The sequence below is a fragment of the Lontra canadensis genome, unplaced genomic scaffold (assembly GCF_010015895.1).
Source record: "Lontra canadensis isolate GAN:19392208 unplaced genomic scaffold, GSC_riverotter_1.0 scaffold221, whole genome shotgun sequence".
NCBI lineage: Eukaryota > Metazoa > Chordata > Mammalia > Carnivora > Mustelidae > Lontra > Lontra canadensis.
The window spans coordinates 500,511-517,632 of NW_022631215.1; the positions used below are offsets into that span (position 1 = coordinate 500,511).

The following is a 17,122-nucleotide window of genomic DNA, read 5'->3' on the forward strand; positions in this document are numbered from 1 at the left end:
ATGATGTATTTCATGTAGAAACACTTAAATGGGTCCACGAAAAGTTTAGAAATAATTAGTAGATCCAGTAAAGTTGAAGGAAACAAAATTGGTAAAGAAATATCAGTTTTATTTATCTACAGTACTAATGAAGTATCCACAAAAGAAATTCAGAAAACAATCCTCCATGTGCTGAACCTAAACTGAGGACATGGTGAAATGGGTTAGCAAGCACAAAGTTGCAGTTGCTCAGGGGGTGGGGTGTTGGCTGAAATGTCTCATTTCACAGAAAAGGTAAAGTTACCACTCCAAAGGCTCATGAAGTTTGAAATAAGATTATTTCCACTGTAGTTTGCCACACTAATTCCTACATCCTGAGTAGGACAGATCTTGGTGGAGACTTCCAGTGATCTTGGGACATAAAGGTGCTAGAATTGTGGAAAGTATTGCTGAAGGAGTTACTAAGTTGAAAGTAAGTTATATTGTCATCCCACTTTACATTTCACAATGTAGAGAATGCAGATTTTGTCTCAACCCTAAAACAAATAGCTCCAGAAGACAAGAATCATTGAAAAGAAAGGATTGATGTCAGACAGTACTAGCAGATTTACCTGAAAAAGAAATACAATTTTACATTACATGGGAACAAGCATATTTTCTGAATAAACAGTTGTGGCTGATTCCTCTTTTGCTGGAATTGATCCTTTAGCACCTTTGATAGTCTGCCTTCTGGTTGCAGCATTTCAACAGGCTACGGTGCTGTTGTGAACATAGTCAAGGTGGAGCCTGGCTCTATTTATGCTGTCCTTGGCCTAGGAGGAGTTGGACTAGAAGTTATTATGGGCTAAAAGGTGGCTAGTAGGTCCTAGATCATTGGTATGGACTTAAATAATGATAAATTCAAAATGGTCAAGTAGTTTAGGGTCTCTGAATGTATTAATTGCCAGAACTTCAGTAAAACCATTCAGGAAATGTGTGTTGAGAAGACTGATGGGAAAAATACACCACTCCTTTGAGCATGAGTAATGTGAAGGTCATGAGAGCAGTGCTAGGGGACTGTCACAAAGGGTGTAACATCAATGTGGTGGTTGTCATAGCTGCTTCAAATGAAGAAATTGCCATTCACCCATTCCAGCTAATAACAGGCATCACATGAAAAGGCACTAACTTTGGAGAATGGAAAAATACAGCAAGCACCACAAAGTTGGCATCTGAATGTACATAAAAAAAGATAAAAGTTAAAGAATTTGTGACTCACAATTTTTCTTTTGGCTAAATTAATGAAGCCTTTGAACTGATGCATGCAGGGAAAATTATTGAATCATTTGTAAAGATTTAAGTTCACAAAATAAAAGCCCATCCTTGTTATAAATCTTTTGTTGTGATTGAAGCAACAAGAAAAGTAGAAGATATTCCAAGTTCACAACTGCATACACCTTTAGTAACCTACTATAAGGAGTACCATTTACTTATAATTCATGAATCTTTAATCAAAAACAAGAATAATACAGTTGTGAGTCTGTTTTATGGATTTTCCTCTACATGAATAAATGCTAGCTCATTAAGGGATATTTTAACATAATAAAAGTGATTTCTGCTTAAAACAGAAAACAATTCTATACAATATCATAAAAAATAATGAAGCCAGGAATAAACTTAACCAAGAATTTGAAGAGATATTTAAACTCCAATGTTTATTATAGTAACTGTAATATAAAATAGTCAACAAATATCCAACTATTCAACAAATAATGTAGGGAATACTGGACAGCTACATCTAAGAATATGATATTGGACCACAAATTTATGCCATACATAAAAATGAATTCAAAATTGATTAAGGACCTAAATGTGAGACCTGAAATCATAAAATTCCTAAAAAAAATACACAGTAGTTTTTTGACATCAGCCATAAAAATGTTTTTCTAGATAGTCTCCCTTGGTAAGGGAAACAGAAGCAAAATTAAACTATTGGAACTACATCAAAATAAAAAACTTTTGCACAACAACAAAAAATCATCAAAATATATTGTACTGTCTACAAATACTGAAGGTTTGACTTCTTCCTTACCAGTTTGGATGCATTTTATTGTTTATTATTTATTTATTTAGTCTGATTGCTGAGGCTAAGATGTTCAGTACTATTTTAAATAGTAATGGTTAGTGTGGACATCCTTGTTTTGTTCCTGACTCTAGGGAAAAAGCTCTTCATTTCTCCTTTTGAGGATGTTATTAACTGGGTCTTTTGAATATAGCCTTTATGGTGTTGAGGTGTGTTCCATCTATCCTTACTTTGTTGAAGATCTTTTTCAAGAAAGGATGCTGTATTTTGTCAAATGCTTTTCATGCATCATTAAGAGGATCACCTTGATTGAATTGTGAATGTTAAAACACCCGTGCAGCACAGGAATAAATCCCACTTGATCGTGGTGAATAATTCTTTTAATGTATTTTTGAATTTGACCTGCTAGTATCATAGCAAGAATTTTTGCATCCATGTTCATCAGGCTTATTGGTCCTTAATTCTCCTTTTAGTGGGGTCTTTCATTTTGGGATCAAGGTAATGCTGGTTACATGGAATGAGTTTGGAAGTTTCTCTTCCATTTCTAGTTTTTGGAAGAGTTTGAGGAATATAGCTAGATATTAACTCTTCTTTAAATGTCTGGTAGGGGCACCTGGGTGGCTCAGTGGGTTAAGCCTCTGCCTTCAGCTTGGGTCATGATCTCAGGGTCCTGGGATCGAGTCTCACATTGGGCTCTCTGCTCTGCAGGGAGCCTGCTTCCTCCTCTCTCTCTCTCTCTCTGCTTGCCTCTCTGCCCACTTGTGATCTCTCTCTGTCAAATAAATAAAATCTTAAAAAAAAATAAAAAATGTCTAGTAAAATTCCTGTGGGAATCCATTTGGCCCAGGACTATTATTTGTTGGGAGATTTTTGATTATTGATTCAGTTTATTTGTTGGTTATGGGTCTGTTCAAATTTTCTATTTCTTCCTGTTTCAGTTTTGGTACTTTGTATGTTTCTAGGAATTTGTCCATTTCTTCCAAGTTGCCCAGTTTGTTGCAATATATTTTTTTCCAAAGTATTCTCTTATAATTGTTTGTATTTCTATGGTGTTGGCTGTGATTGCTTCCCTTTCATTCTTAATTTTATTTATTTGGGTCCTTTCTGTTTTCTTTTTGATTAGTCTGTCTGGGGGTTATCAATTCTATTAATTCTTTCAAAGAACTAGCTCTTATTTTTGTTCATTACTTCCACTGTTTTTTGTTTGTTTGTTTGTTTGTTTGTATATCACTTATTTCTGCTCTAGTATTTATTATTTCCCTTCTTCTGCTAGCTTTAGGCTATATTTATTGTTCCTTTTCTAGCTTCTTTTGGTGTAAGGTTAGGTTGTGTATTTGAGACTTTTCTTGCTTCTTGAGTTAAACCTATATTGCAATATACTTCCCTCTTAGGACTATATTTGCTGCATCCCAAGTGTTTTGGATGGTCATGTATTCATTTTCATTTGCTTCCATGTATTTTTTTTAAATTTCTTCTTTAATTTCCCAGTTAATCCATTCATTCTTCAGTAAGATGTTCTTTAACCTATACATATTTGTGATCTTTCTAATTTTTTTTCTTGTCATTGACTTAAAGTTGTTGTCTTTCTATTTTTTTTTCTTGTCATTGCCCTAAAGTTTTGTAGTGTTGTGGTTAGAAAATGTGCATGGTGGGATCTCAATATTGTTATAGTTGTTTAAGGCTGATTTGTGCCCAGTATGTCATCTCTTCTGGAAAATGTTTCATGCACACTTGAAAATAATGTGCATTCTGATGCTTTAGAATGAAATGTTCTGAGTATATCTGTTAATTCCATATGGTCCAGTTTGCCATTCAAAGCCATTGTCTCCTTGTTGATTTTCTGCTTAGACCTGATCATTGCTGTAAGTGGGGTGCTAAAGTCCCCTACTACTATTGTATTATTATCAATGAGTTTCTTTGTGTTTATTATTAATTGATTTATATATTTGTGTGCTTCCATGTTCAGAGCATAAATATTTACAATTGTTAGATCTTGATGGTAGATCCCTTTGTTAGGACATAATGTCCTTCTTCAGCTCTTGTTATAGTCTTTGTTTTAAAATTTAGGGGGCCTGGGTGGCTTAGTTGGTTAAGTGAATGCCTTCAGCTTAGGTCATGATCCTGGGGTCCTGTAATAAAGTCCCAAATCAGGCTCCCCCGCTCTGTGGGGGGCCTACTTCTCCCTGTCCTTCTGCCGGCCCCTCTCCCTGCTTGTACTTTCTGATAAATAAATAAATAGATAGATAGATAAAATCTAGATATAAATATGGATACTATGGCTCTCCTTTGATGTCCATTAACATGATAGATTGTCTTCCATCCCCTCACTTTCAATCTGCAGGTGTCTTTAAGTCTAAAATGAAAAAAAAAAACCAATATCCTGAATGGGAAAAGATATTTGCTAGCAGAATATCTGATAAAGGATTTATATCAAAAATATATACAGAACTAATACAACTCAACAGCAAATAAACACACATAATCTAATTTAAAAATGAACAGAATAAATGAAAGGACATTTTTCCAAAGAAGACATACAGATGGCCAACAGACACATGGAAAGATGTTCAACATCACTCATCCCCATGGAAATGCAAATCAAAACTACAATGAGATATCATCCCACTCCTGTTAGAATGACTAAAATCAACAGCACAAAAAACAAATAGTGTTGGTGAGAACATTGAGAAATAAGAACCCTCTTAACACTGTTTGTGGAAATGCCATCTGGTGCAGCCACTGTAGAAAACAGTTCTGAGATTCCTAAAAAAGGGAAAAATAGAACTACTCTACAATCTAGTAATCACCCTACTAGGTAGTTGCCAAAAATTACAAAAATGCTAATTCAAAGGTATACATGCACCCTTATGTTTATTGCAGCATTATTTACAACAGGCAGTCCAAGTGTCCAGAGATAGATGACTGGGCAAAGAAGAGGTGATATATATAATGGAATATTATTCAACCATAAAAAGAATGAAATCTTGCCATTTGCAATGACATGGATTGAGCTACAGAGTATAATGTTAAGCCAAATAAGTCAGTCAGAGAAAGAAAAATACTGTATGATTTTCCTCACATGTAGAATTTAAGAAACAAAATGAACACATGGGGAAAAAAAAAACAGAGAGACAAACCAAAAAACAAACTTTTAAATTTATATTCCAGTTAGTTAACAGTGTACTATTAGTACACAATATGGTATACAATATAGTATACAATATAGTAATTTAAGGTATTGAATACTATATAGTATACAATACTATTGTATACAATATATACAATATAGTATACAATATAGTATTCTATACTATACAATATACATTGTATAGTATACAATATACTATACAATATAGTATACAATATAATATTGCATACTATATAGTAATTCAACACTTGTATAAGTGTTACACTTATACAAGTGTATACAATACACTTATATACAATATAGTAATATAGTATGAATGAATAGGGTATTCTATTTCAAGCAGTCCCATGAATTTAGCTGGATATCTTCCAAACCATTCTGAACACCCATGAAATCAGTCTGAGATGTAAGAATATATATCTGGATCTCTACAAGCAGAAAATTTCAGGTGGTTGTGAGGTATGAAGGGTCGAGTCATGATTCTGAGGGCAGATATTGGAAGATAAACAGAAATGGGAGGGAGCCTTCATAAGTTAGCACTGGGAAGGTGATATAATACCAGAGTGCAGAAGTGTCCCCCGCTGGGGACCGGACACAGACTTACAGACTGGTAGCAGTGGGGAAAGGACTTTAGTGCAGGCCCAGACAGGATCCAGGAGCTGCAAGTGTGCACACGTGAAATAGGAACAGCTCATGGTTTTAGAAGCACAAAGGGCAGAGATGTGTCTGTTCTGGGATTGATCTTTGGGAGAGTTGGTGTGGGCAGGCATCACCATGGGAGGCTACAATTTTTAGCAGCACAGGGACTGTGTGTCCTGGAGAACTCAGTGAAGAACAGACTATGATTTATCTGTTCTGGGTCAGAAGATTCAGTGTGGTCATTTCTGCTCTGACTCTCAGATGGAAGAGATGTGGAAAGCTGCCAGAGAACAAAAGCTAAAATATATATATATATATAGTTTCCACTGAGCACACCTTTACTCCCAGCAAGGGGAAGGGCATCTCTGTCCATGCAGAGTTGTATGAGTAACAGCATGGCAGTCCCCTTCCCAAAAGACAGGCTGGAAGAACAAGAGGATGGCAACACTACAGGCCCCACAAAACAGGTGCATCTTGCTTGGGTCATGATTAATACCTTGGATTTGCACATTCTCTCATCCACCCCTCAACACAATGACTAAGAGGAGGAACCCCCCAGAAAAGAAAATAATCAGAGATTATGGCCTTAGCCACAGACTTAATGGATATGGATATAAGCAAGATGTCAGAGATAGACTTCAGATTATCAATTGTGAAATCAATATCTAGTCTTGAGAAAATATTAATGACAATATACAATATCTAAGGGCAGAAATGAGAACTAATCAGGCCAAAAGTAAAAATTCTATGAATGAGATGCAGTCTAAACTAGATACTCTGACAGCCAAGATAAATGAGGCAGAAGAACAAATTAGCAAGTTAGAAGATAATATGATAGAAAAGAAGGAAGCTGAGGCCTGGGAAAAACAACTAAAAGCCCAAGAGAGCAGACTGAGAGAGAGTAATAATGCCAGGAAATGTTCCAATGTCAGAATTATTGGGATCCCTGAAGGGGCGGACAGAGAGAGGTCTAGAAGATATATCTGAGCAAATTGTAGCTGAGAACTTCCCTAATCTGGGGAAGGAAACATACATTGGTGCCCAAAAGGCAGAGAAGATCCCTACCAAGATTAATAATAGACCCACACCACAACATATAATAGTAAAACTTGAAATCTTAGAACCAAGGAAGCAGTCCTGAAAGCAGATAGAAGGAAGAGGAGGGAGGAACATCAGAATAATGTCAGACCTGTCCACAGAGACATGACAAGCCAGAAAGGGCTGGCAAGACATATTCAGTGTACTAAAGGAGAAGAATATGCAACAAGGATATTTCATCCAGCAAGGCTATCCTTCAGAATGGATAGGGAGAAAAAGAGCTTCCAGGACCAGTAGAAACTGAAAGATAATGTGACCACCAAGCCAGTATTGCAAGCAATACTAAGGGAGATTATATAAAAGAAGAAGACCCCAAGAGTGATACTGACCAGAAAGTAAGAGACAATCTGTAGAAACAGGGACTTCATAGGCAACATGTTAGCACTAAAATCATCTTTCAATAGTCATCCTTGATGTAAATAGGCGAAATGATCCCATGAAATGGCACAAGTTTTCAAATTGGATAAAAAGGTATGATCCATCCATATGCTGTCTATAAGAGACTTGTTTTGAACCTAAAGATATATCCAGACTGAAAGTGAGAAGATGGAGAAATATTTTTCAACCAATGGACCTTAAAAGAAAGCTGGGGTAGTAATTCTCATATCAGACAAAATAGATTTTAAGCTAAAGACTGTAGTAAGATACACAGAGGGACACTATATCATGCTTTAATAGTCTGTCCAACGAGAAGACTTAGCAATTGTAAACATCTGTGTCCCAACATGGGAGCAGCCAACTACATAAGCCAACTGATAAGCAAAATAAAGAATCATATTGATAATAAAACTTTAATAGTGTGAAATCTCAACACACCACTCTTAGCAATAGACAGATCATCTAAGCAGAAGATGAACAAAGAAACAAAAGCTTTGAATGACACATTGGACCAGATGGACTTCATAGATATAAACAGAACATTCCACCCTAAAACAACAGAATACTCCTTCTCGAAAGCACATGGAACTCTCTCTAGAATATATCACATACTGTGTCACAAATCAGGTCTCAACCAATACCAAAGGACTGATAAGTTTCACTGCATATTTTCAGACAACAATGCTTTGAAACTGGAACTCAATAGCGAGAAAAAAATTGGAAGGAATTCGAACAATTGGAAGCTAAAGAGCACCTTGCTAAGGAATGATTGGGTCAACCAGGAAATTAAAGAAGAACTTAAACAATTCATGGAAATCAATGAGAACAAAAACATCATTCCAAAATCTATAGGATACCGCAAAGGTGGTCCTAAAGGGGAAATATATAGCCATCCAGGCCTAACACACACAAAAGTAGAAAAATCCAGATGTACAAGCTAAACTTACATCTAAAGGAGCTGGAGAAAGAATAGCAAATAAAACTTAAACCAAACAAGAGAAGAGAAAGAATAGAGATCAGAGCAGAGATCAACAAAATAAAAACCAGAAAAAAAATGGTAGAACAAATTTACACAACTAGAAGCTGGTTTGTTGAAAGAATTAATAAGATCGATAAACCTCTGGCCAGATTTATCTGAGGGGGAGAGAAAGAGGAAGAGAGAGAGAGAGACAGAGACAGAGAACCCAAATTAATAAAATCATGAATGAAAGGCAAGAGATCATGACTAACACCAAGGAAATAAAAACAACTCTTAGAAATTGTTACCAGCAACTATATGCCAAGAAATTAAGCAACCTGGAAGAAATGGATGCCTTTCTGAAAACATAAACTACCAAGACTGACACAGGAAGAAATAGACAATGTAAATAGATCCAAAGCCAGCAAGGAAATTGAAACAGTAATCAAAAATCTCCCATAAAAGAAGAGTCCAGGATCAGATGGCTTCCAAGTGGAATTATTCCAAACATTTAAAGAAGAAATAATACCTATTCTTCTGAAACTGTTCAAAAAATAGAAACAGAAAGAAGATATCCAAACTTGTTCTGAGGCCAGTATAACCTCAATCCCAGAACCAGGCAAAGACTCCATCAAAAAGGAGAATTACAGACTAATATCCCTAATGAACATGGATTCCAAAATACTTAACAAGATGCCATCCTTAAATAATCTCATATTTGATGTCTTTTTATGATTTACTAACTAGTATTTATTTGATGTGTTCTTGTCATTTAATGCAACATCACTGGTATGTGAAAATTATGAGACTTTTGCATCAACATGGTTGGGACTGGAGATTATGCTGAGGGAAATAAGTCAAGCAAAGAAGGTCAATTATCATATGGTGTCATTTACTTGTAGAACATAAGGAATAACATGGAGGATATTAGGAGAAAAAGGAAAAGTGAATTGGGGGAAATCAGAGGGGGAGATGAACCACAAGAGACTGTGGACTCTGAGAAACAAACTGAGGATTTGAGAGGGGAAAGAGGTGGGGGGAGGGGTAAGCCTGGTGGTGGGGATTAAGGAGGGCATGGAATGCATGGAGCACTGGGTGTTATACATAAACAGTGAATCTGGGAACACTGTATCAAAAACTAATGAGGTATTTTATGGTGAATAACGTAACACAATAAAAGAAAATTATGAGATTATTTTATTTATTTTAAAATAAATTTAAAAAATGATTAAAAATATATATATTTCATCAAAGCATAATATCAGCTGTGCTTCTTTTATTTATTTTTTTTTGCATCTAATGGCTAGGTTATTTTTTTATTTTATGTTTTTAAATTTTTTATCTCTTTTCAGTGTATCAGTACTCATTGTTTTTGCACCACATCCAGTACTCCATGCAATCTGTGCCCTCCCTAATACCCACCACCTGGTTCCCCCAAACTCCCACCCCCTGCCCCTTCAAAACCCTCAGATTGTTTTCAGAGTCCATAGTTTCTCATGGTTCACCTCCCCTTCCAATTTCCCTCAACTCCCTTCTCTCCATCTCGCTTGTCCTCCATGCTATTTGTTATGCTCCACAAGTAAGTGAAACCATATGATAATTGACTCTCTTTGCTTGACTTTTTTCACTCAGCATAATCTCTTCCAGTCCCGTCCATGTTGCTACAAAAGTTGGGTATTCATCCTTTCTGATGGAAGCATAATACTCCATAGTGTATATGGACCACATCTTCCTTATCTATTCATCCATTGAAGGGTATCTTGGTTCTTTCCACAGTTTGGCGACCGTGGCCATTGCTGCTATAAAAATTGGGGTACAGATGGCCCTTCTTTTCACTACATCTGTATCTTTGGTGTAAATACCCAGTAGTGCAATGGCAGGGTCATAGGGAAGCTCTATTTTTAATTTCTTGAGGAATCTCCACACTGTTCTCCAAAGAGGCTGCACCAACTTGCAACCCACCAACAGTGTAGGAGGGTTCCCCTTTCTCCACATCCCCTCCAACAAATGTTGTTTCCTGTCTTGCTAATTTTGGCCATTCTAACTGGTGTAAGGTGGTATCTCAATGTGTTTTTAATTTGAATCTCCCTGATGGCTAGTGATGATAAACATTTTTCATGTGTCTGATAGCCATTTGTATGTCTTCATTGGAGAAGTGTCTGTTCATATCTTCTGCCCATTTTTTATATGATTGTCTGTTTTGTGTGTGTTGAGTTTGAGGAGTTCTTTATAGATCCTGGATATCAACCTTTTGTCTGTACTGTCATTTGCAAATATCTTCTCCCATTCCGTGGGTTGCCTCTTTGTTTTCTTGACTGTTTCCTTTGCTGTGCAGAAGCTTTTGATCTTGATGAAGTCCCAAAAGTTCATCTTCGCTTTTGTTTCCTTTGCCTTTGGAGACATATCTTGAAATAAGTTGCTGTGGCTGATATCCAAAAGGTTACTGCCTATGTTCCCCTCTAGGATTCTGATGGATTCCTTTCTCACGTTGAGGTCTTTTATCCATTTTGAGTTTATCTTTGTGTATGGTGTAAGAGAATGGTCGAGTTTCATTCTTCTACATATAGCTGTCCAGTTTTCCCAGCACCATTTATTGAAGAGACTGTCTTTTTTCCACTGTATATTTTTTCCTGTTTTGTTGAAGATTATTTGCCCATAGAGTTGAGGGTCCATATTTGGGCTCTCTACTCTGTTCCACTGGTCTATGTGTCAGTTCTGATGCCAGTACCATGCTGTCTTGGTGATCACAGCTTTGTAGTAAAGCTTAAAATCAGGTAACGTGATGCCCCCAGTTTTATTTTTGTTTTTCAACATTTCCTTAGCAATTCGGGGTCTCTTCTGATTCCATACAAATTTTTGGATTATTTGCTCCAGCTCTTTGAGGAATACTGGTGGAATTTTGATTGGAATGGCATTAAAAGTATAGATTGCTCTAGGCAGTATAGACATTTTAACAATGTTTATTCTTCCAATCCAAGAGCATGGAATGGTCTTCCATCTTTTTGTGTCTTCTTCAATTTCTTTCATGAGTGTTCTGTAGTTCTTCGAGTACAGATCCTTTACCTCTTTGGTTAGGTTTATTCCCAGGTATCTTATGGTCCTTGGTGCTATAGTAAATGGAATTGATTCTCTAATTTCCCTTTCTGTATTTTCATTGTTAGTGTATAAGAAAGCCACTGATTTCTGTACATTGACTTTGTATCCTGCCACATTGATGAATTGCTGTATGAGTTCTAGTAGTTTGGGGACGGAATCTTTTGGGTTTTCCATATAAAGGATCATGTTATCTGCGAAGAGAGAGAGTTTGACTTCTTCATTGCTAATTTGGATACCTTTTATTTCTCTTTGTTGTCTGATTGCTGTTGCTAAGACTTCTAATACTATGTTGAACAAGAGTGGTGAGAGTGGGCATCCTTGTCGTGTTCCTGATCTCAACGGGAAGGCTGTGAGCTTTTTCCCATTGAGGATAATATTTGCTGTGGGTCTTTCATAGACAGATTTGATGAAGTTCAGGAATGTTCCCTCTATCCCTATACTTTGAAGCGTTTTAATCAGGAACGGATGCTGGATTTTGTCAAATGCTTTTCCTACATCAATTGAGAGGACCATGTGGTTCTTCTCTCTTCTCTTATTAATTTGTTGTATCACATTGATTGATTTGTGAATGTTGAGCCATCATTGTAGCCCAGGGATGAATCCCACCTGGTGATGGTGGATGATCTTTTTAATATGCTGTTGGATCCTGTTTGCTAGGATCTTGTTGAGAATCTTAGCATCCATATTCATCAGTGATATTGGTCTGAAATTCTCCTCTTTGGTAGGGTCATTGCCTGGTTTGGGGATCAGGGTAATGCTGGCTTCATAGAAAGAGTCTGGAAGTTTTACTTCTGCTTCAAGTTTTTGAAACAGCTTCAGGAGAATAGGTGTTGTTTCTTCTTTGAAAGTTGGTAGAATTCCTCAGGGAATCCATCAAGTCCTGGGCTCTTGTTTTTTGGGCGGTTTTTGATCACTGCTTCAATCTCATTACTAGATATCCATCTATTCAGGTTGTCAATTTCTTCCTGGTTCAATTTTGGGAGTTTATAGTTTTCCAGGAATGCATCCATTTCATCTAGGTTGCTTAGCTTATTGGCATATAACTGTTGATAATAACTTCTGATGATTGTTTCTACTTCCTTGGTGTTAGTTGTGATCTATCCCTTTTCATTAATAATTTTATTAATTTGGGCTTTCTCTCTTTTCTTTTTGGATTACTGTGGCCAATGGTTTATCAATCCTATTGATTCTTTCAAGAAACCAACTTCTAGTTTCACTGATATGTTCTAATGTAGTAGAAGAAGTAACTTCTGGTTTCTAACTCATTGATCTCTGCACTAATCTTCATTATTTCCCTTCTTATGTGTGGAGTTGGTTTGATTTGTTGTTGATTCTCCAGTTCTTTAAGGTGTAGAGACAGCTGGTGTATTCTGGATTTTTCAATGTTTTTGAGGCAGGCTTGGATGGCTATGTATTTCCCCCTTAGGACCGCCTTTGTTGTATCCCATAGGTTTTGGACCGAAATGTCTTCATTCTCCTTGGTTTCCATGAATTGTTTCAGTTTTTCTTTGATCTCCTGGTTGATGCAAGCATTGTTAAGCAAGGTGGTCTTTAGCTTCCAGGTGTTTGAGTTCCTTCTGAACTTTTCCTTGTGATTGAGCTCCAGTTTCAAAGCATTGTGATCTGAGAATATGCAGGGAATAATCTCAGTTTTTGGTATCGGTAGAGTCCTGTTTTGTGACCCAATTTGTGGTCTATTCTGGAGAAGGTTCCATGTGCACTTGAGAAGAATGAATATTCTTTTGTTTTAGGGTGGGATGTTCTGTATATTTCTATGAGATCCATCTGGTCCAATGTGTCATTCAATGCTCTTGTTTCTTTATTGATTTTCTGCTTCGATGATTTGTCTATTTCTGAAAAAGGCGTGTTAAGATCTCCTACTATTAATGTATTCATATCAATATGACTCTTTATCTTGATTAACAGTTTTCTTATGTAATTGGGTGCTCCCATATTGGGGGCATAGATATTTACAATTGTTAGATCATCTTGGTGGATAGTCCCTTTAAGGATTATGTAGTGTCCTTCTGTATCTCTGACTACAGTCTTTAGTTCAAAATATAATTTATCTGATATGAGAATTGCTACCCTGGCTGTCTTTTGAGGCCCATTGGCATGAAAGATGCTTCTCCATCACTTCACTTTCAGTCTGGGTGTATCTTTAGGTTCAAAATGGGTCTCTTGTAGACAACATATGGATGGATCCTGTCGTTTTATCCAAACTGCAACACTGTGTCATTTTATGGGTGCATTTAGGCCATTCACATGGAGAGTGATTATTGATAGATATGTTTTTATTGACATCGTATTACCTTTGAAGTCTTTCTTTCTGTAGATTGTCTCTATATTTCTGTTCAATGCTCTTCCTCTTTTATAGCACCCCCTTAATATTCCTTCAGTGTTGGCTTGGTGGTTGCATAGTCTTTTAAGCCTTGACGGTCTTGGAAACTCTTTATCTCTCCATCCATTTTGAATGTCAGTCTTGCTGGATAAAGTATTCTTGGCTGCATGTTCATCTCATTTAGTGCCCTGAATATATCTTGCCAGCCCTCTGGCTTGCCAGGTCTCTGTGGACAGGTCTGACATTATTCTGTTGGGCTTTCCTCTGTATGTAAGGAGCCTCTTTGTTCTAGTGGCTTTCAAGAGATTGTATCTACAATTATGATTCCTCAATTTGACTACGGGGTGCCTTGATGTTTTTTGGAATCTATGATCTTGGGTGGAGATTGTTTGTCCTCTAATACATGAACGCTGGTTCCATTCACGAGATTGGGAAAATTTTCATGAAGAACTTGTTCTACTATATGTTCTAGACTTCTTTCTTTCTCCTCCCCTTCAGGGATTCCAATAATTCTGACATTGGATTGCTTCATGGAATCATTCATTTCCCTGATTCTGTTTTCGTGGCTTCTAAGCTGTTTGTTCCAGGCTTCTTCCTGATGTTTTCCCTCTATCTGTTTGTCTTCCATATCACTAATTCTATCTTCTATCTCAGTTACCCTAGCTTTGAGAGAATTTAGATTAGATTGGAACTCATTGAGAGCATTGTGAACCTCATCCCTGGGAGCTTTCAGCTCTGACTTAACATTGTGAACATCATCCCTGGTCGCTTTCATTTCGCCCCTAATCAAATCCATTTGGTCGCCCATGGCTTTCTCCAACCTAGCTATTGCCTGGATAATTGTTAGCCTGAATTCTCTTTCCGACATATTGTCTATGTTGATAGCCATTAGCTCTGTTGCAGAAGGCCCATCCTCTGTATTTTTCTTCTGTTTGGCATTCCTCCTCTAGTCATTTTGGTGAGAGATGACTGAACAGATGTAGCTGGATATATCGACCATGGTGCAGTCATGGTGCACCCTGGAATGCTTCTGAGCAATCCGGGTTCCCCACCCAAATGAGAGAAAAAAGAAAAGAAAAAGGGAAAAAAACAGAGAGAGACAGAGAGACAGGAAAAAAAGGGACGATGAAAGAGAAGGTTCAGCCCAAATGGCCCCAAGGTAAGATTTATGAAGTATACAAACAAAAACAGACAAAAAGACTGATAAAATTTTATGACAGAGAAAAATATATATGTATATATATAAATATATATGTATATATGTATATATGTATGTATATAAATATATATGTATATATATGTATATATATGTATATATATAAATATATGTATATATATGTATATATAAATATATATGTATATATATGTATATATATAAATATATATGTATATATGTATATATATGTATATATATAAATATATATGTATATATGTATATATATGTATCTCTCTCTCTCTATATATATATATGTATATATATATATATACATATATATATGCAAATAAAGGAAAAACCTCGTCAAAATGAACCCCAAGTGTAAGATTTATATACTATCAGGAGAAACACAAAAATACAGATACACTGGCGGAAGAAAAAGATGGGAGAGTGGTTATAAATTCTCAGTGTGGGCGAGGAAGTTTGTTTTGATTCTTCCTGGATTTATCTTGATATCTTTGTTAAAGGACTCAACTTTCCTAAGATAAAGGGTGATTAAAAATTGGTTTATCTATAGGGGTAACATTGATTGGGGAAAGGGGATTATCTTGAAGTTTAACTCTATATGAATATTAGAAACAAAAATAAAAAATGAATAAACTAGACTAAACTAAACTAACATTTAGAAAAAAAATAAAAAAATAGAAATGCAAAAGAAAAACATGGGTCCATGTATCAAAATGTTCAGTTTAGAAGGTTATTATGGTATTTGATGTACTGGACATTTCACTGTGATGGTAAATAGGTTAAAAAAATTATGTATATAAAAAAAATGAACCACAATAGTGGGAACGAGTTAAAAATAAAAGTTGTCCTATGAAGTAGTGGTGGTTGTTCTCTTGTAATTTTTTTTCTTTTTTTTTTTTCTTTCCTGGTTGGTTTTCTGGGGGAGGGGCCTGCCTCGTGGGTTTTCAGACAATGATGTTCCCTGAGTTAAGTCCTTCTGCCCCCCTCAAGGGGGTGGACTATGAAGAAACCGTTTTTTTTCAGACTTTTGTTCTCTGGAGGTTTTTATGTTTGTTCACTTTTTTTTTTTCCTCTTGCCTTTACTGCTTTTGGTGGTTTTGTAGGTTTAGAGGAAAGCAAACTGCACCCCGACCTCCCTCTCAGAGAGAAGCCTCATTCTGGTCCCCTGTGGTTGCTGCAGAGTACATATAAATTCCCCTTGGCTGCTGGCAGAGCAGGTTCCGAGTCGCGGTCCCTGGGGGCGCAGGATCTTCTGCTTGTACCCAAAACCAGGGCAGCGGTAGCTGTCTGGGCAGCTCCAGACCACCAGAGAGGTTACAAGCAGTGATCGCACACTGAGATTTTCCTGCTGGCCCAGGCTGGGAGTGTCTGGTCTTTCTGGGTCTAAGAGCGCCCTGCTTCGCGCACCTCTCTCAGGGAAGGCTGTGGGTCTCGTGCATGTCTCAGGCTCTGAGAGCAGGGCGCCGGTCCGAGAGCACCAGGCTGGGCCTTCGCGCACCTCTCTCAGGGGAGGGTGAGGGGCACGCGCGTCTCAGGCTCTGTAGCATGGCTCAGCGTTCTGTCGTCTGGCAAGGCTACCAGCCCCTCACAGGAGTCGGACCCCATGCGTTCTGGGTGTGCTGGGGGCTCAGGGACTAAGACCTGGTTTCTCCACTGCACTCTCTCTGGCTCAGCACCAGGGGAGGCTGTCCTGGGTCCGGGAACTTAAGCCCCTGTCCCTAGCCACCCCAATTCCCACAATTTTCCCCCCATGATCTTTTGCTTTTTTGGAGTGCTTTCAACCATTCTCTAAGTTAATGCTGGTCCCCAGATGCAGGGCACTCTCCTTTTAGTGGTATTACTTTCCAATAGGTCGCCTCTGGTGTCTCCCTCCCCCTTTTGTTTATCTTCCAATATCAGTCCAATGTTCCCACTCCGTTTTACCTGCCCACTGGCATCTTCTGCCCCTGTAGTGATCCAGACGTGTATAATTCTGATCTCAGGCTGATTTCATGGGTGATCAGAGTTCTTCGGTAGGTAATCAGCTCACTTTAGGGTACAGGTTGAAAAGGTGCCTCCTCCTATTTCCTTGCCATCTTGTCTCTTCCTCTCCCACAGTTGTTTTTTTTTAAAGATTTTATTTATTTATTTGACAGACACAGTTTACAAGTAGGCAGAGAGGCAAGCAGAGAGAGTGGGAGAAGCATTCTCCCTGCTGAGCAGAGAGCCCGATGCGGGGCTCGATCCCAGGACCCTGGGAT

At 37.5% G+C, this 17,122-nt stretch overlaps 1 pseudogene; it reads left to right on the top strand.

The window, feature by feature from the left end:
- Window positions 1-1,318, top strand: part of LOC116862108 — a 49,102-nt pseudogene extending 47,784 nt beyond the window's left edge.
- Window positions 1,319-17,122: the final 15,804 nt, after the last annotated feature.